The 21,032-nt window shown below is 48.3% G+C and overlaps 1 protein-coding gene and 1 pseudogene across 16 annotated transcripts in view; both read right to left on the minus strand.

The window, feature by feature from the left end:
- LOC103790920 (uncharacterized) overlaps positions 1 to 19,531 on the minus strand; it is a 69,716-nt gene extending 50,185 nt beyond the window's left edge. For 6 of the 16 annotated variants that reach the window (XM_078355728.1, XM_078355730.1, XM_054247512.2 and 3 more), the window contains exon 1: positions 19,247 to 19,531. The gene's annotated coding sequence lies outside the window, so the exon portion shown is untranslated. Of the gene's footprint in view, positions 1 to 12,353; positions 12,448 to 16,312; positions 16,347 to 17,852; positions 17,902 to 18,531; positions 18,559 to 19,246 lie in introns of those variants that run through there. The other 10 variants (XM_078355726.1, XM_078355714.1, XM_078355723.1 and 7 more) reach the window with 6 other exon arrangements.
- LOC100391340 (putative RNA-binding protein 15B) lies at positions 5,659 to 8,100 on the minus strand (annotated as a pseudogene).
- Positions 19,532 to 21,032: the final 1,501 nt, after the last annotated feature.

Genomic DNA, 21,032 nt, shown 5'->3' on the forward strand with positions numbered 1-21,032 from the left:
TGTTAAATAAAAAGTTGAAAAGAATGAGTAAATGAATAAATACTCGTGTTCTTGATAAATGTTTAATAACATAGAAAAGAGTAAGAACAAAAGGAAATAATCTGGGACACAAATACAAACAGTCATGTGTCACTTAATGATGACGTTACATTCTGAGAAATGTGTCCTTAGGCGATCCTGCAATCATCATAGAACGTACTTGTGAAAACCTAGGTGGTGGAGCCTACTACACAACTAGGCTGTATGGTATAGTCGAGCACGTGGGGACTACAACCCTGAATAGCATACTGTAGACAAATGTAACACAATGCTAAGTATTCGTGTACCTAAACATAAAAAAAGTGGTAAAAATATGGCATAAAAGATTAAAAATGCTACACCTACACAGGACACTTACCATCAATGGAGCTTGCAGGGCTGGAAGTTGTTCTGGGTCAGTCAGTGAGTGAGTCAGGAGGGAATGTCAGGGCCTAGGACACTACTGTGGAATTTAGAAACACTGTACACTTAAGACTATACTATATTTAAAACAGTTTTTCTTTATCAATAATAAATTAAGCTGGTCGGATACAGTGGCTCATGCCTGCAATCCCAGCACTTTGGGAAGCCAGGATGGGTGGATCACCTGAGGCCAAGAGTTCAACACCAGCCAGACCAAAATGGTGAAACCCCATCTCTACTAAACATACAAAATTATCCAGGCATTGTGGCACGTGCTTGTAATCCCAGCTACTCGAGTGACTGAGGGACAGGAAGCGCTTGAACCAGGGAGGTAGAGGTTACAGTGAGCCCGAGATCACACCACTATGCCCTAGCCTGGGTGACACAGAGAGACCCTGTCTCAAAGAAAACCAGAATAATAATAATAAATTAACCTTAGATTACTGTAAATGTATGTTACAAACTTGTAAATTCTTTAAATGTTTGACTCTTTTGTAATGACACCTAGCCTAAAGCACGCAGTGTACAGCTGTAGAAAGTATTTTCTTTATATTTTCTATTTTTCAAATTATTTACTTATTCATTCTACTTTTTAACTTTTCTGTTTAAAACTAAGACACAAACACAAAAAACTAAGACACCGACGCACATAGCAGCCTAGGTCTGCTTTCACTTCTACATCTCGCCCCACTGGAAGGCCCTTCAGGGCAATGACGCACAGCTCCTATGGTAACAGTGCCTTCTTCTGGAAAACCTCCTCAAAGAGCTGCCTGAGGCTGTTTCAAAAACTTTTTTAAAAATTTTACTGTCTTTTTTAATAAGAAGGAGTACACTCTAAAATAATGATGACAAGTATAGCAAATCCATAAAGCAGTAAGTCACTTATTACCTTTCTCAAGGACTGTTTACTACACGTAGCGGTATGTGCTGTGTTTTTACACAACCGGCGCGCAGTCTGTTCACACCAGCATCACCACAAGCACATGAGCACCGCGTTACACGGCTACGAGCTCACTAGGCAAAAGGAATTTTTTGGCTCTATTATAATCTGAGGGACCACTGCTGTACACACGATCCACTCTTGGCTCAAACATTGTTATGCAGTGAATGACTGTACTCAATTTTATAACCAGCATGATCAGAATTATGTAAATATTTGTCATATATACATAAAAAGACTAGAAAGAAATAGGAAAATATTGACCTTTGGTTCATGTATTTATAAATCACATTTTATACATTCAGATTTTTCCAAGCCTTCTAAGGATAGAATCTTGGTACAGATTTAAAAGTTCTAATAAGTGTTATTATTTTTTAATTTCTACCAATGTTGCATCCTGTAAGAATTATTCTGACCACTCCAAGGAAACTTGAAAGCCCCTCCTCAGTGTTCTCCTACTATCTGATAGTATCCTCTACCATTCACTAAACACACTGGATTTACATTGTTTGCTTATCTAACTCCCAAGCCCTTGGAGGGAAGAGACTGCTTCCTTAATCCCTGAATTCCCAGGCGTATGCACACACACTAAAGCACTTTTAAGGTCTGTGGACTAGATGAAGAAATCAGATGAGTAGGGGTATGGCAAACCCAGGCATTCCTATTCCAAACCCAGTAGCATTCCAATCCCTGGGACAAAAGGGATCCGAGATTTCCTCCACTGATGCCTGTGACCTGGGGACTGGGAAGTACTGTATACAGCAAGATCCTAGAAGACAAGCTGTCCACTTGAATAGTCAGCACCAGGCTGCAGGAAAAGCAATAGCTGAAATCCAAGTTAGGTTTTCCTGGCGACAGCCAAGATTAGTCAGAAGTAGCACTTGGAGGATTCCCCAAGTCTGCTCATTCCTTTGGGATCGCTCATTCCTTCCAAGGCCTCCCCTGGGAACAAAGGAAAACCCCAGAGTTTGGGACTGGGCTCTTTTCCACCAACAGCTTCGAGTAGTTTGTATTTAACCCCAAATCTCAATTCAAATAAAAGGAGATGGGGGAGGGCCGAGGAGTAGGTCAGCATCCCCTAGGAAACACTTAGATTTTCTTTGAATTTATTCCAGAAAATTCTTCTAAAGGACTTTTAAGGACCACACAGCATAATGCCTTGGAAACTTAGTTTTAAACTTTTTTTTTTTTTTTTCGAGACAGAGTCTCATTCTGACACCCAGGCTGGAGTTAAGTGGCATGATCTCGCCTCCGCCGTCTCCCAGGTTCAAGGGATTCTCATGTCTCAGTCTCCTGGGACATCAGGAGCACACCACCTTTCCCGACTCCTTTTTCTATCAGTAGAGAGGAGGTTTCACTATTTTGGCCGGGCTGGTCTTGAACTCCTGACCTCAAGTGATCTGCCCGCCCTTGGCCTCCCAAAGTGTTGGGATTACAGGTGTGAGCCACCACGCCCAGCCAGTTTTTAACATTAGCCACACTGAAACTCAACTATTGGTCAAGTGAAGCCACACAAAGAGCAGTAAATCCCCTGTTCAACGGAGGGTTTGTGATGCCCCTGGGTGCTGACAAGACAAACCACACCCCCTCTCTCTGGCACCTCGAGGGCCCGGCAGGGCGGGGAGCCTGGCTGTTGGGGAGGTGCTAGGTGCGACCCCCCCCCAAGCCCCGGCCGGGCACAGGCGGCCGAGACCCCGGATGGACCTCCTAGGGCTCATCTGAGAACAACCAAGTCCTAGTGCCTCTGACGTCGATAGGACTCCACGTGCCACTCCCTGCAAGGTCAACTAGAAAATAATACCTAGACCCGTAGGTGCCCACAGAGCAGGTACCTCTGGTTCTGCGACAGCGTGCCCCACCCGCGGGACGGCCAGGTACTTTGATTTCTACAGTCACCCGCTTTCTAAAACCAAACGAAACCCAAGAGGAAGGGCAGGCCCAGGGTGGGGATGCCCTGAAATAGTCGAGAGCGGGACCGTTCCTACTGAAAAGAAGTTTACAAGAACGCTCTGTCTGGGGCGGGCAAGGCCTCAGCGAGGCGGGTCCGGGAGCCAGAGCAGGGCAGGGGCCGCGCGCCCGGGTCGGGGAGTCGGGGGCAGGAAGAGAGGGAGGAGACAGGGCTGGGGAGCGCCCGGCCGAGCGCCAGCCAGGCTCCTCCGGCTCCCGCACCGCCTCCCTCTCCCCACCCACCGCACGTACTAGGGAAGGCTCACAGCCCTCTGCGCTCACTTCGCCGCCCTGAGTCTAGCTAGCCCAGCGTCCGCCGCGCCTCGGCCAAGGTGAGCTCCGCCCAGCCCACGTGCCCTTCCCGGATAGTCCCCAGCCCCCGATCTGCTGGCCGGGGTAACCCTCGCACTTGGCTTCGCAGAACGTCCCGGGCACCGCAAGGCCTGAACAGGGAGCAGCCGGTGGGGAATCCGCTGCTCGGTGCTCCGGGCAGCACCCAGACGAGGCCAGCAGGGCCCCTCCCGGGCCCGAGCGCGACCGCCCCTAGACCCAGGCGGACCAGAGGAGGGAACACTTGTCCTTTACCTGGGGACTGTGGTGTTGGTGCCCCTGGACCTCTTCCCTACTTCGTTTCCCTTGCTTTATTCCCACCTTTCCTGCTTTCCCACTCGTCTCTCGGGTTACCGAATCCCTCCTGCTCGCCCCTGCCCTGGCTGGCGTGTTTCTTGGTGGGTTCCGCCCGCCGGCCAAGCTTGGTTTACATATTCGTAGCCTCCACCTGGCTGGACAGTCCGAGCAGGCGCGGGTAGGACGAGTAGGGAGCTGGGGGCGTCCCTCCCTAAAAGAGTACCCCTAAGTCCCTCGGCCAAAGGGACTTTTCATGTTAGGGCTTCCTGTTGTCAGCTCGACGGGGGTCTTCCTGCTGACGGAGGGAGGTCCACTTGTTTTCTTTCTAAAGCAGTTTGGCTCGAGAAACTGGGGCGGGGAGCCGTGTGAAGCGGTTTCTCTACTGAAAGATTCCCTAGCTAACCTCATTAAGTAGAACCAGAAAGAGACGGAGGAAGAGCAGGCTATGATGAAGGATCTTCCAATCCTAGATTCCTTTGGCCTGGTGCAGTGAGACAGACAGACTTGCCGTTGGTACTTGGTTCACCACCTCACTTTGGCCGAAGGAATGGCGCTGCCCCTAGCTGTGGACGTTGCCTTTACTAAAAATACAAAAAATTAGCGGGGCATGGTGGCGCGTGCCTGTAATCCCAGCTACTCAGGAGGCTGAGGCAGGAGAATTGCTTGAACCCAGGAGGTGGAGGCTACGGTGAACCGAGATCGCGCCACTGCACTCCAGCCTGGCTGGGCAACAAGAGCAAAACTCCAACTCAAAAAAAAAAAAAAAAGAAGAAAAAAAACTATAATTTCTTTTTTAAAAATTTGTCTTCTCTGCAACAGAACAGAACAAGGCTCTTATGAATTACTCAAATGGTTATATTGTTGTTGTTTTTTTTTTTTTGAGACAGAGTTTTGCTCTTGTTGCCCGGGCTGGAGTGCAATGAGACAACCTCGGCTCACTGAAACCTCTGCCTCTTCGGTTCAAGTAATTCTCCTGCCTCAGCTTCCCAAATAGCTGGGATAACAGACATGCGCACTACAACCAGCTAATTTTGTATATGTTTTTTAAACGGGGTTTCATCATGTTGGTCAGGCTGGTCTTGAACTCCCGACCTCAGGTGATCTGCCCACCTTGGCCTCCAAAGTGCTTGGATTACAGGCATGAGCCACCATGCCCAGCCTTTTTTTTTTTTTTTTTTTTTTGAGACAGAGTCTTGCTCTCCGCTCTGTCACCCCGGCTAGAGTGCAATGGCACTATCTCAGCTCACTGCAATCTCAGCCTCCCGAGTTCAATCCATTCTCCTGCCTCAGGCTTCCAAGTAGCTGGGATTACAGGCACATGCTACCACACTCAGCTAATTTTTGCATTTTTAGTTGAGAAGGGGTTTCACCATATTGGTCAGGCTGATCTTGAACTCCTGACCTCAGGTAATCCATCTCCCTCGGCCTCCCAAAGTGCTAGGATTATACGTGTGAGCCATCTCACCCAGACAGAAACTTGGTTTTATCTTCTTATTCATCCGACAACTTTTAGGCCACTTTTGTTTTAAATCTATTCTCTGACAAAGGCTTTACTGACAACTTTCCATACAGTTGGTCAAAAAATAAATACAGAACCACAGCAGACAGTATCTTGTACACTACAAATCAACATAACCAGAGTCCCTTCTCATTGTTTAAAAAAAAAAAAAAAAAGAAAAACCCCAAAACCTAAGAACTTAGTTTTGGTGGTGGAAAGGACTTTGAGCCCTACCCAAATGAACCAAAATAACCCAGGAGAGAATTCAAACCAAACTGGTAGGGTAGAGAGGGGATCAGATTTTAAATAACTGCTTTTGTGACACAAACATGACACTGGGAAAAACAGGCTTGGGCTAGGCAGTGTCTCTGACAACGACTCTCACCATGTGTTCTTCTAGCTTCCCAATGTCCTTAGTGCTGACTGGAGGTACTGCTGGGAAAACTCGCAGGGCGGAAAGGCATAGAGCATGCCTGTGCCATCTCTGCCCTTGGACCCCCCACCGGCAGGCTGATCACCCCTGCAGCCTGCTTCTGTTTCAAGTAGGAGACCAGGTTCCTGAGAAGCCACCTCTGCAGACCTGGCTCCACTCTGGGCATCTCCTCAGTGCCAAGCCCACTGGGGGTTGCCTGGGTGGCTAAAAGGACTGCATAGCCGTGGGGGCTCCCCGGCTTGATGCGTCACCTGACCTCATCGAGCTTGGGCTGGTCCAGTCGAAGGTGCTGGGTGATCTTCAGCCGGGTCCCAGCTTGCTGCCGGAAGTGTGGTCTTTGAGGAGACTGCTGATCACCCTCTGATCCCCTCTAGGATGTGCATAGATGTGGGGAAGCAGCTGTTTTTCAACACCAAAAGCCCATTCCGACACAGCTGCAGCATCTGAGTGTAATCTGAAAGATTCTTCAGCTTGTTGGTCACATGATTTGGCTCTTGGAGAGGCCTGCGCTCGGCCTCCGTGGTCCGGTGATTGGGCTCGCTCTCTTGCCTTCTTCCCGTGGGAAGAGTCTAAAGCCTCGTGGTGGTGGTGATGGTGGCCCCATTCCTCAGCCCCATGTCTGCTGTTGCTGAGGGAGTTGCTGCTGGACTCCTTGGTCCTTTCACTGGAGTAGTTCTCCTTGCGGCTGCGCTCAGGGGTGCCGTGGGAGCCCCGCTCTGACTGCTGCCTACTGCCCTTGGTCCTGCTCCGTTCCTCATACGGGGAGTAAGTTGTCCTCCCACGGTCACTGGAAAGGCTCCTCCGTTTCAGCCTCTCTTCCCACGGCTTGGGCAAACCACGGTCCCCATCTCCCGCCACAACGCTCACCACTCCGGCTGCGCACTGAGCCACTGTAGCCCTCAAGGCTGTTTCAGTGGTCGGAGCTTTTACTGGGGCTGGTCCAGTCCCCTTCCAAAAAGGTCCGGTCTCGGTCTGAGTACAAGAGGTGTGTGTGTGGGGGGGGGGGGGGGGTCCTGTCCCGCACCAGGTTGGCGTCCAGGTTTCGATGCCGGGTATATCCATCTGTTAGCAGCTCATAATGCACAGGGAGTGGTGAGGGCTGGTACTGCTAGGGGTACCGTGTCTCCTCTGCTTTGGCAAAATCCACATGGAGCCTGCGGTCTGGTCCACCCAAGGGAAAGCCCCTCATTTTAGCACAGGCGGCCTGGGCTGCGTCCAAGCTCTCGTACTGGATATGGGCAAAGCTATCTCCTTTGACGTGATCAATGGTCCGAGTGCCCCCAAAGCGGTCAAACTCCCGGGTCAGAGCCGCCAGTGAGATGTTAGGTCCCAGGCCGTCCACCCAGAGACGAGTGGTAGGGTTGGCCTATAGCCTATCTTAATGGGGTTGCGACCAATCACTCAGCCTGACATGGTCACCTTAGCCCTGTGGGCCGCGTCCAGGTTCTGGAACTTGAGAAAGGCATAGGCACCGACCTAGCCACGGGCAGGCCTCTTGATAACCACCAACTCGATGATGCCGTATTTCTCCAAGGCCCGTCGCAGCTCCACCTCAGATATGCTGTGGTCCAGGTTCCCGATGAAGAGGTTTCGCGTGGCCCGCTGGTCGTCCTGGGGCATCAGGTCCTCCTCGCACACACCCGGGTAGCCACGGGGTGCCCACGATCGCCGTACAGCCCGTAGTCCAGAGCCCGCTCGCGAGACAGTCCCACGGCGGCGGCGGCGGCAGCGGCGGCGGCGCAGTGGGCACGAGGCTCTCGCAGGGGCGGGGCAGCCACACAGGACAGCCAGCGCTGCGTGTACCGGTAGCCTCCGTGCAGCGGCAGGTAGCCGAGCCGGTCGGCGGGTGCGGGCGGTCCTGGGGGAGGCGTGCAAGCGGCAGCGCTGCTGCTGCTGCTTGGCCGGCTGCCCCCGCCGCCGCCGCCGCCACGCAAGTACACGGGCTCTAACTTAAGCGGGCGATCCTAGAGCAGCAGCTGGCGGGCCAGGGCATGCTGGCGGGCCGCGTGGGTCCTGTGGATGCTGAAAGTCCACGTAGGCCACACAGCCCAGCTCAGGCGTGTGCCACAGGCAAAAACTGATCTCGCCAAAGCGCGTGAACTGGTGGAAGAGCCGGTCCTCGAGGTGCTTGGCGGGCAGCGCTGGGCTCAGGCTGCTGAGGAGCGTCTTGTACTCAGGCCCAGCCGAAAAAGAGCTGGGACCTGTGGGCTCTTGTTCTTACCCAAGTACATAAAACAAGAGCATCATGATGTTTACTCCATAAAATTATGGTTTTATGGTTGTTTACCAGTATCTGTATTGGCTGGTGAATAATTTTTGTGAAAATAATTGTCTAATCCCCAGTTCTAAAAAAAAAAAAATTTTTTTCCCCCCCTAACAGGGTCTTTCTCTGTCACCTGGGCTGGAGTGCAGTGGCATGATCTCAGCTCACTGCAGCCTCAACCTCCTGGGCTCAAGCAATCCTCCTGCCACAGTCTCCCAAGTAGTAGGTGGGTCGCAGGCATATGCGACCACACCTGGTTAATTTTTGTATTTTCTACAGAGATAATAAAGTTTTGCCATACTTCCCGGGCTGGTCTTAAACTCCCAGACTCAAGCGATCTGCTTGCCTTCGCCTCCCAAAGTGCTGGGTTTTACAGGAGTGGGCAACTGTGCCCAGCCTCCCCAGTTCTAAATTTTTTCTAGTTGTGGCCCCTTTACAATTCCCCTACAGGTTACCTTTGCTACATAAACTCTTCTTCCTTCTTCAACTTCAAAATCATTTTTGCAGAGGGCAGTGAATCATAATGACAAAATGCAAACCTATTTCTATATTCTTCCTCAAAATCTTATTTATGCTTGAACTTAAAACTTACAGTAGTACCTCTATATCTCAAAAGCCAAAGGTTATGATTGTAATACTTTTAAACAAAAAACATTAGCCAGGCTGGGTGCAACAGCTCATGCCTGTAACCTCAGCACTTTAAAAGGCCGAGGTGGGTGCATCACTTGAGGTTAGAAGTTTGAGACCAGTCTGCCTAAGAGGGTGAAACCCCGTCTCTACTAAAAAATACATAAAAATTAACCAGGTTGGGGGGGAACACCTCTGTCATCCCCGCTACTCAGGAGGCTGAGGCGAAAGAATCGCTTGAACCCTGGAGGTGGAAGGAGCCAAGATCGCCTGGGCGACAGAGCGAGACTCTGTCTCAAATAAAACACCAAAAACAAACAAAAAAACCTAAACTACTAACAATTCACATTATTTATTTATCAGCTGTTTTGTCTATGGCTTGTTTTTTTGTAAACAAGAAAAGCCAAAAACTATATATGAGGTACTACTGACAATAATATTTAACCTGAATCAAATCAATTTTTTTAATTTTTATTTTAATTACTTATTTTTTCAGACGGAGTTTCACTCTTGTAGACCAGGCCAGAGTGACATAACACGATCTCGGCTCACTGCAACCTCCACCTCCTGGTTTCAAGCGATTGTCTTGCTTCAGCCACCTGAGGACCTGGGATTACAGGCACGCATCAACATACCCAGCTAATTTTATATTTTTAGTAGAAACCGGTTTTCATTATGGTGGTCAGGCTGCTCTCGAACTCCTGACCTCAGATGATCCAGCCGCTTTGGCCTCCCAAAGTGCTGGGATTACGGGTGTGAGCCACTGCGCCTGGCCAAAATCCATTATTTAAAGTTAACTCTGTGTTTACAAGAAATACAGCAATAAATCAACAAATTAAGTATCACCACAAATAAATAATGAGAAAATGAGACTGTCTAGAAGGTAATAATCAAATGTAGAATATGGAACGTTCTAGAAAACAACAAATACAGTCGATTTTAAAATGTCAATGTTGGCCAGGTGTGGTGGCTCACACCTGTAATCCCAGCTCTTTGGCAGACCAACGTGATAAAACTGCTTAAAAGGTCAGGAGTTCGAGAACAGTCTGGGAAACAGTAAGAACTAATCTCTCTAAAAAAATTTTTTTAATAATAGAAAAGAAATAGTAATCGTATTATATTCATGTAGGAAGATGTATTTATTCTTAGGAAATACACAAAAGATTTACTAGAAATTTCCTGAGTGTGACTTTCAAGGTGTTAGGCAAATACACAGATACTTGCTTCTTTTCTGTTTTTATTTTGAGCCAGGGTCTCACTGTATGCCCCAGGATGGAGTGCAGTGGCACAATCACAGCTTACTGCATTCTCAACCTCCTGAGCTCAGGCGATTGTCCTGCCTCAGGCTCCCAAGTAATTGCGACTACAGGCAGGCTATTTTTGTTTCTTATAGATACCAGTGTGCCAACTTTTAAAAAATAATTTGGCATGTGTTGGCCAGGTGCAGTGGCTCACGCCTGTAATCCCAGCACTTTGAGAGGCCAAGGTGCATGAGGTCAGGAGTTCACGACCAGCCTGACCAAGATGGTGAAAAGCCCGTCTCTACTAAAAATACAAAAAAATTTGCAGGGTATGGTGGCAGGCACCTAGAATCCCAGCAACTCAAAAGGGGGAGGCAGAGAATTGTTTGCACCCAGGAGGCGAAGGTTGCGGTGAGCTGAGATTGCACCACTGCACTCCAGCCTGGGCGACAGAGCAAGACTCAATCTCAAAAAAATAAATATAAAACTAAAAATATGTGGCAAGTGCCAAAACATTAAAAATCATTCTGTCTAGGTGGTGGGTTCATTGCAAGTGTTCTTTGTAAAATTCTTTCCCCCTTTTCTTTTCTCTTTTGAGATAGAGTCTCACTGTTACCCAGGCTGGAGTGCAGTAGAGCCTCACTGCAACTGCTGCCTCCCAGGTTCAAGCCATTCTAGTCGGGCTGGTCTCGAATTCCTGACCTCATGATCTGCCCGTCTCAGCCTCCCAAACTGCTAGGATTACCAGTATGAGCCACCACACCCGGCCTCTTTCCCCCTTTTCACATGCATGAACTTTTCTTAATAAAAACTGAGGCCAAGTGCAGTGGCTCACCTCTGTAATCCCAGCACTTTGGGAGGCTGAGGTGGGCCGATCATGAGGTCAAAGTTAAGAGACCAGCCTGGCCAATATGATGAAACCCCATTTCTACTATAAATACAAAAATTAGCCAGGCGTGGTGGTGCACACCTATAGTCCCAGCTACTCAGGAGGCTGAGGCAGGAGAATCTCTTGAACCTGAGAGGCAGAGGGTGCAGTGAGCCAAGACCGCACCACTTCACTCCAGCCTGGGCAACAGAGCAACACTCCATCTCAAACAAAACAAAACACAACAACACAACACTGAGGGCGGTGAGGGGTGGAACTACCTACTCATATCTTAGCTCTGATATTAGGACTGCTACATTCTGCCATATCTCTTTGGCATTTACTAAATAACTGGTAACCTTGTTGGCTGAGTTTCTTACTGATGTGTTCCCAGGAGCAATTTTCACGTAGCTTGGACATACACATTGCTTTTTTTATTTTCATTTTTATGCAGCCATTTTCACTTAAGATGTTGCACAGCAGTTAAATAACAACTTCCTCTAAGGTGGATTATCTAGGCTACCAAGGAGGCACATCACCTTCTTCCATTAATGCATTATTTGACATCCTGGTAACAGGTGGTTTCTCTACTTCGTAGTAATTGTGTTGGTAACATGATTTTTGTACACTCAATAGGTTTTACTTAACACTGCAGGCTCATACAGAACTATTAGCAATACCCGGTCTCTTGTCTCGTCCTGCCATCCATAATATGGGAGTACCAGATAAATACCTATCTGGGGGGAAGGAGATTATTTCTTAAATGCTAGCAAATACGGTAGTGTACTTTATACTAAGGCCCTATATGATCAACTAGTCAATAAAAATCTTGTAAAAGCAAGACACAGACCTTTTAAAACAATGTACTATTTAAAAGCAGCAAAAAGAATCCTGCAGATACACCTGTCTACTTTTAAGGTATTTTATTTAGGGGACAAGCAAATGTTGCCTATCTTCATCTCAAAGAAAATTACAAAAAGATCTGTTTTCTACAACTCTCCTGACATACTTGGTTCTTGAAGCTCTGAATTCCTCTGGCTTGTTCTTTCACAGCTGTAAACTCCAGAAATGAAGAATTTAGTATCTCATGTTTTCAATTTACTGTGGGTACATACCTACCCAAAAATCAACATAAAAAGAACATTTGGAACAGGAAAAATGTATTATAGAAAAACAAACATTTTAAGAATACCACTTTCTTGTTCCAGGGTAAAAAATAAACAATGATAATCCTCAAAATAACTGGTAATTATGTTTTCAAGTTACCTCAATTTTTGGCTCCAAAAAAGGAATACCAGAAAACCTACAGGGCTGAATACTTCGTCTGTGTATAAAACTAATTACAGTTAAACATGTAATAAGCTTTAGTTATTCAATTTTTACACAGCCCATTTTGTCCCTCATAGCATTTAACGGTTGTAGTAACACATATATTAGAATCATATGGGCCAGGCACAATGGCTCTCACCTGTAATCCCAGCACTTTGGGAGGACGAGGCAGGCAGATCATGAGGTCAAGAGATCGAGACCATCCTGGCCAACATAGGGAAACGCTGTCTCTCCTAAAAATACAAAAATTATCTGGGCATGGTGGCGCATGCCTGTAGTCCCAGCTACCAGGGAGGTTGAGGCAAAAGAATTGCTTAAACCCAGGAGGCAGAGGTTGCAGTGAGCCGAGGTCGCGCCACTGCACTCCAGCCTGGCGACGGAGCGAGACTCTGTCTCAAAAAAAAAAAATATATATATATGTATATATATGGATTTTAAATATTCTTAATAACCTACCATTTCCAAACTCAAAATTTTTTCCTCTTGTTTGGCAGCAAACCCTGTTATCAGGAAGCACCCAAATATTAGTTGCGTGCTCTTTACTAAAACAAGCAGCAAAAAGTTCTCTCTCTTTTTTTTTTTTGTGATGGAGTTTCACTGTTGTTACCCAGACTGGAGTGCAATGGCACGATCTCAGCTCACTGCAACCTCCGTCTTCTGGGTTCAAGCAATTCTCCTGCCTCAGCCTCCCGAGTAGCTGGAACTACAGGCGCGCACCACCATGCCCAGCTAATTTTTGTATGTTTAGTAGAGACGAGGTTTCACCTTGTTGACCAGGATGGTCTCGATCTCTTGACCTCGTGATCCACCCGCCTCGGCCTCCCAAAAGTTCTCTCTTTTAAAAGGGTTCAATATTCAGGTGGCCCTTTCCCAACAAAAGTATCTACTGTGATGGAAAGCTTTTCTTCAATGACAGTTGTGTGTTGTCTAAATTCCAATTCTATGCTCTCAATTTCTTTTAACTCTGCTAAAACCTAGCAATAGGTTAGTGTCTCCCTTCTGCTCTCCTTTCCTTGGTTACATATAAAAATGTTTTTCAGCCAGACACAGTGTCTCACGCCTGCAATCCCAACACTTTGGGAGGCCGAGGTGGGTGGATCAAGAGGTTAGAAGTTCAAGACCAGCCTGACCAACATGGTGAAACCCTGTCTCTAAAAAAATACAAAAATTATCTAGGTGTGGTGGCATAATCTCAGCTACTCAGGAGGCTGAAGCAGGAGAATCCCTTGAACCTGGGAGGCGGAGGGTGCAGTGAGCCAAGATTGCCACCACTGTACTCCAGCCTGGGCAACAGAGCAAGACTATATCACACACACACACACACACACACACACACAAAATATATGTGTGTGTGTATGTGTATAAATATATATGTGTGTGTATATATATATATTAATATACATATGTTTTCAGCCAAGAGCAGTGGCTGACACCTGTAATCCCAGCACTTTGGGGGGCCAAGGCACGTGGATTACCTGAGGTCTGGAGTTCAAGATGAGACCGACCAACATGGTAAAACCCCGTCTCTATTAAAAATACAAAAATTAGCCAGGCATGGTGGCACACGCCTGTAATCTCAGCTAACTGAGAGGCTGAGGCAGGAGAATTGCTTGAACCTGAGAGGCAGAGGTTGCAGTGAGCTGAGATCACATCACTGTACTCCAGCCTGGATGACAGTGAGACTCCACCCAAAAAAAAAAAAAATATATATATATATATATATATGTATGGATATAGCTTAATATTATATAAAGAATACCAAAGAATCTATCAAAGTGTTACCATATTTATATCACGACAAAGGCATCCACCAGCTCTAGGGTTTGTAAACAACCAGCTCTAAAATTTGTGATTTACAGATACGGTCAAAACACCGGTTTAGAGAGAACTTCCTCAAGGCTACAGTTAGTAAATATACCAGTTAGGATTGAAATTAAGCTTTTTTGTTTTGTATTGTTTCGTTTTAGGATGGAGTTTCACCATGATGGCCAGGCTGGTCTTAAACTCCTGACCTCAGGTGATCCACCCACCTTGGCCTCCCAAAGTGCTAGGATTACAGGCGTGAGCCACAGCGCCCGGCCTGAAAGTAAGCTTTTTTTGCTCTAGAACTCTTCCCCAAGTCACTGCCTCTTCCATCAACTTTGACTACTTATAAATTTCCGCAAAATTTCCAAAAAGAGTTAGATTTGAATGATCTAAAGAGTAGAAACATAGGGCTGACAGAATGATTCTCATTTTTTGGACTCTTAAAAGTTATTGAAGACGCCAAAGATCTTTTGTTTACGTGAATTTTATCTTTCCACATTCACCATTCAAAATTTTTAAATTTTAATACTTATCAATGTATTTTAATACAAGCCCCACTACAAGTTAATATAAACATTTTCAACAAAAAATACTTCCCCTCCAAAAAGTGAGAAAAGTAACATTGTTTTGAATCTTTGCAGATCTCTTTTATGTCTAACTTAATAGAAGATGGTTAGATTCTCACTGCTACTTCCGCATTCAGTCTGTTACTATATGTTGTTTTCCTAAAGAATATAATGAAAATCTAGTCAAAAAAGGGAGAGGCATTTTAATAACCTTTTCAGATAACTGTGGATAGTAGTAAATACTAAAACTCAATAAATGGTAGTCTCTTTCTTTTTTTTTTTATTTTAATAAATACAGACAGGGTCTCACTATGTTTACCAGGTTTGACTCAAACTCCTGGGCTCAAATGATCCTTCTACCTCCGCCTTCCAGAGTGCTGGGATTACAGTAGGGAGCCACCCACGCTGGGTCAAATAGTAGTTTCTTAAAGGATAGTAGCATTTCGTAATCGGAAACCATATCAATCTACTTGTTTACTGTTAAAATCCATTGCTGTATCTGGTAATTTTAAAGGATCTTTTACCTTCGCATAATTTTGCAACATCATGCATTAATCATTTGCAAAATACAGGGTTACAGAGTTATGCCCATCTTCCAAATGACACATTTCATTATACAAGATTTTAAAAAATTACAGTCCTTAACCACTGAAAGCATAAGAAAAGTCTTTTAAGTACTAGAAAGCTGTCAAACTCCAGCTGTGAACTTTTTAAACATTCTAATTTTCACCCAAATTTGATCACTGGTAACAAATACTGTCAATTGCTTTCTTAAAAGTGACAAGCTCACTTCATTTTCAAGAAATATCTGCCAAATGCCAAGTGTGAAAAACCAGTGTGCCATTCTTTCAACTAAAAATGCTACTCCATGAAATAAGCCACTCACAACCCAATCTCACAAATGCCTCTCTCGTGACAACAATCACACCTTCATAGGCAGCACAAATGCTTTATCCATGTTTCTTATTTCATCACAAATTCTTAAAGATTGAAAAGACATGCAGTCACAAACTAAGATTTAATAATAGTAGGCCAGGCACGGTAGCTCATACTTGTAATCCCAGCACTTTGGGAGGCCGAGGTGGGTAGATCACCTGAAGCCAAGAGTTAGAGACCAGCCTGGCCAACATGAGGAAACGCCATCTCTACTAAAAACACAACCCGGGCCGGGTGCGGTGGCTCACGCCTGTAATCCCAGCACATTGGGAGGCCGAGGCCAGCGGATCACGAGGTCAGGAGTTTGAGACCAGCCTGACCAATATGGTGAAACCCCCTCTTAAATAAAAAAACAAAAACAAAAAATACAACCTGGTAGGCAGAGGTTGCAGTGAGTGGAGATTGTGCCACTGTATTCCACACCGGGCGATAGAGCAAAACTCCGTCTCAAAAACTCAAAAACAGAATAAAATAAAATAAAAATAATCTTTACTGCTTCAAGGGCATTCTCAACTACGTAGTTTGGTGCCACTGACTTGCTTTGTGCTAAGGTACTACCAAGAGTTTTATCCAGCATTGCTTTTGAACCATCAGTGTGTCTGAAAAAAAATCATCTTACTATCATTTTAAAAATAGTTATGACCTTGAGGCTCCCCTGAAAGCGTACGAGGAGATCACCACGGGTCGTCTGTCCACATTTTGGGAACTGCTTTCCTAGATTATACCACTAGTTCAAGATGGGAGTGGAAACGCTAACGAAATCACATTCGTCCCGAGTCTATTCTGTTACCTCCTTTAGTTTGACATACTCCACCAACGTAGCTCTGGAAAAGGAAAGGAAATCAAGGGCACAGGTGTCTTTTAATTGTTTCAACATTTTGAACACTTTTATGTTAGACCAGTAATTCTCAAAGTAGCGGTTAATCAGCCTCCACTGTACGACTACTCATTTTAAAATACAGAAATGACATTCCCCCCTCTGCCCCATTCAAATATCAAATAAACTTGGGGGATGAGGCCCCTCCAAACTGTACATTTAACAATCTTCAAGGTACTTGCTTTTTTTTTTTTTTTTTTTTTTTTGAGACGGAGTTTCGCTCTTGTTACCCAGGCTGGAGTGCAATGGCGCGATCTCGGCTCACCACAACCTCCGCCTCCTGGGTTCAGGCAATTCTCCCGCCTCAGCCTCCTGAGTAGCTGGGATTCCAGGCACGCGCCACCATGCCCAGCTAATTTTTTGTCTTTTTAGTAGAGACGGGGTTTCGCCATGTTAACCAGAATGGTCTCGATCTCTGGACCTCGTGATCCACCCGCCTCCGCCTCCCAAAGTGCTGGGATTACAGGCTTGAGCCACCACACCCGGCCTCTTCAAGGTACTTTTTATGCACCCCGAACTTGAAAACAATTGTGCTCACAGTTCGAATTCAGAGTTCAAGCTCTCAGACCATGAGCAATGAGGTCTCGAAATTCATCCCTCCCCCGCTGTTTCCCTTTTATCTAGTAGGGTAAACTACTATAGAATTAAAACCCCAGCCAGGCGCAGTGGGTTTTACTTCTGACCTGAGGTCAGAAGTTCGAGACCAGCCCGGCCTACCTGGTGAAACCTGTCTCTACTAAAAACTAGCCGGGCGTGGTGGCACATGCCTGTAATTCCAGATACTTGGGAGGCTCAGGCAGGAGAATCACTTGAACCCGGGAGACGGAGATTGCAGTGGGCAGAGATCCAGCTACTGCACTCCAGCCTGGGCGACAAGAGTGAAACCCTGTTTAAAGAAAAAAAAAAAAGGCAAAACCCCATTTTTGTGGAGCTTTGAGCTCTGGTGATATCTGTCTACGAGCATGGAGGGACCGGCTACCCCCTGCACCAAAACAGCAGCTGCTCTGAGATGATACAACTGTGTCTTAATCTCCATTTGGAAAATGAGACTGGCCACCAAATGACTCTGAGGACTGTTCAGCACTACCTTTTTCTGAGCTAAGAACGTCTAAGAAAGTAAGCCGAGAAACGTTCAGGACTACTAGCAGTTTGAGGGAATCCCACCTCTGGAGAGGAAGGAAATCAGAACAACACGCAGAAAAAGTAAGTGGATCAATGACAGTACTCCTCTGCAAAAGGTGCCAAGAATCTAGAGAAAACAGTCCCCGGGATAAACACGGCGCCCACCGCGGCAGGACATAATCACCAGAAAATAAAGATTCCCCGCCCCATCCCATTTTATAAATCACCGCGCCATCCCCTAAAGAAATTTGGGGGCCCGGGGAGGAGACTTCATAAACTAGGTACAGTGCACTAAGGCTTAGGATGTACTATTAGACCAAGCAGAGATTACCTAACACAAGGGATCCGCTCAGCAATCACTCATTTTCCTCCTCCGGCTCAAAATGAACTTCCCACCCCTCTTGAAGCTGGGCCTGGGCGGGACGGGGCGCGCACCCCCATAGCCAGGGGCCGCTCCGCCGCCCGCCCCCTCTGCCGTGCCGCCGAGTCCCCTCGCCAGACCCTCCCGCAGCGCCCCGCCGTCTCGCCAACACCCGCGCCCCCGCCCCTTCCCTAGCGGGCCGTGGGCCGCTAGCTGCGCCCGCGCGGCCCACTCCACCGAAATGCCTCGCGCCGGGCGTGCGTGTGAACGTCGGGCTGTGAGGGGCCGTGGGGCGCGAGTGCGCCTGGGTGCGCATCACAGCGTGCGCCGGGGGCGGGGCGGGTGGCCTGCCAGCCGGCAGGCAGGGACCTCCGCCGCAGGCCCTTCGCGTGGCTCCCGCGGCCTAGGTCGCACGCACTCACACTCGCGCTCGCGCGTCGCACCCCACGGCCTCTCCTGCCACGGGCCGCGCCGCCGCTGGGGGTTGTCGGGGGCGCGCATCGCCGGCCCCCCCCGCCGCCGCTACCCCCACGCGAACCGGCCCATCCCCCTCTCGTTTTCTGGCCTCGGAATGCTTCCCCGAGCGAAAACATAACGGAACCCCCGGGAGCAGGGGGTGCGGAGAGAGAAGGCTCGCTTGCTCACTCACCTCCCGTGGTCGTCGCCGCAGCGGTCTGACCCGAGGAAGACCCGGTCGCCTTAAAGGGACCTTGCACCCGGCGCCGGGAGAAAGTGCTGGGAGCAAGGGAGGGGACCGTTGAAAGCTCGTCTCCCCAAGGGTGAAAGGAAGCCTTCCACGGGTTCGAGTGATTGGGGTGGATTTCTTTCCCCGAGGCGGGCTCGGGGGGCCAAGGAATGCGACTTCGTGTTCGGGAGCTGGCGCAGAGAAGAGACGCCTTCTCCCCGCCACCCGCGCCCGCGCAGCACTCCCCCCCCAGCCCCTTCCCAGCTGGCCGCGGGCCAGCTAGCTGCGCTCGCACCACCCACTCCCCCGAGACGCCTCGCGCCGGGCGTGCGTGTGAACGTCGGGCCGTGAGGGGCCGTGGGGCGCGAGTGCGCCCGGGTGTGCACCACAGCGGGCGCCGTGGGCGTGGGACCTCCGCCGCCGGCCCTTCGCGTGGCTCCCGCGGCCCCGGTCGCACGCGCACACGCTCGCGCGTCGCACCCCACGGCCGGTCCTGCTGCCTGCGGCGCTGGCGGTGTTCGGGGGAGCGCATCACCGGGACCCCGCCGCCACCACCACCGCGCTCGTACCGGCCCATCCCCCTCTCGTTGTCTGGCCTCGGAAAGCTTCGCCCAGAGAAAACATAACGGAACCCCGGGAGCAGGGGGTGCGGAGAGAGAAGGCGCGCTTGCTCACTCACCTCCCGTGGTCGTCGCCGCAGCGGTCTGACCCGAGGAAGACCCAGTCGCCTTAAAGGGACCTTGCACCCGGCGCCGGGAGAAGGCGCTGGGAGCAAGGGAGGGGACCGTTGAAAGCTCGTCTCCCCAAGGGTGAAAGGAAGCCTTCCACGGGTTCGAGTGATTGGGGTGGATCCCCCCCAGGCGGGCGTGGGGGGCCAAGGAATGCGGCTCCGCGTTCGGGAGCTGGCGCGGAGAAGAGAGACGCCGACTCTCCCCACGGACCCTCTCGCCCCGCGGAGGGATACGGCTGGTCACTTCCGCCCTCCCCCTTTCACGGCCTCCCAGTTGGTTGGAGCGCGCTACAGGACACGGGCTCGTCCAAACCCCTGCCCGGGCTTCTTTTCTAGTCAAGTTTGGCTGGGCCTGCAAATAAATAAATAAAAACATTTTTTATAATTAAAAAAGAACCATTCGCTTCAGAAGCTCTACCTCACTTTTGGTGAGAAAAATGAGACTCTCCAAGAAAATAATCTCCAATTTACTTGCCTACACTTTCCAGGGAAGTGTTGGGAGGCTCCCCACTTGCCACTCAAGGCTTAGACCCAGTCAAGAGGGGGACTTCATGACACAGGCCAGGTGGTGAGGCCCAGTGGCACCAATGACTCACTGGAACAAAGAATGAAATGGCACTCACTCTTCCTCACGAGAGCTCGGCAAAGTAGCCTTGTGGCTGTGGCCTTATTTAAGTAAAGAACTTTTACCCAGGCTGGAGTGCAATGGAGCGATCTCGGCTCACCGCAACCTCCGCCTCCTGGGTTCAGGCAATTCTCCTGCCTCAGCCTCCTGAGTAGCTGGGATTACAGGCACACGCCACCGTGCCCAGCTCATTTTTTGTCTTTTTAGTAGAGACGGGGTTTCACCACGTTGACGAGGATGGTCTCGATCTCTTGACCTCGTGATCCACCCGCCTCGGCCTCCCAAAGTGCTGGGATTACAGGCGTGAGCCACCGCGCCCGGCCCCATTATTTTCTATCAATGCCCTCTTTGCAGCCACTTCTCTGCCGTGAGAGACTTCACTGCTAGGCAAAATAAAGACAAAACCTTTGCATTAGTTCTTTGGGGAGCCCTCAGATAGGTCAGAACACACAAACATAGTTATTTGAGAAGAAGATTTGCTCTTCTTTCTCTGGAACAAGGAACCCACATTAGGAGCATGGGCTACCCTCTTCAAGATTGCCACCAAGCTAAGGAAGGGATTTTGTTGTGGTAAAGCTTTGACTATTTTTTGGAGTTCTAATCGAGTTAGTCCTGGACATTTGGGGCTAGATTTTCAGGTGTTTATGTCTGAAAGAAAGAGCCCTTGCTGTTTCCCACGTGGCCTCTCTTGCTGATGTCGCTCACTTTCAGTCTATCATTTTGATCATTTTCTAAATAACAGCTTCATTGAAACATAAATTCACATATTACCTAATTCGGCCAATTAAAGTACCCAATTCAGTGTTCTTAGTATTTTCAGAGTTGTTTAATCAACACCACTGTTTCATTTTGGAATATTTTCATCACCACAGAAGGAAACTCCTGAGCCATTAGCAGTTACTCTCTGTTCTCTCCTCACAGTCTCTGGCAACCATTAATCTAATTTCTGTCTCTTTACTTTTGCGTATTCTGAGCATTTCATTCAAATTAAATCTTAGTGACTTGCTTTGTATATATTTATGGCTTCTATTTTGTGTTGCTTCTGTCACTTATTTTTTGATTTTTCACGATTATTTTCTTTTTCACATTTTCTGCTTTTACTCTGCCATG

Source organism: Callithrix jacchus, chromosome 18, assembly GCF_049354715.1.
Source record: "Callithrix jacchus isolate 240 chromosome 18, calJac240_pri, whole genome shotgun sequence".
Taxonomy (NCBI): domain Eukaryota; kingdom Metazoa; phylum Chordata; class Mammalia; order Primates; family Cebidae; genus Callithrix; species Callithrix jacchus.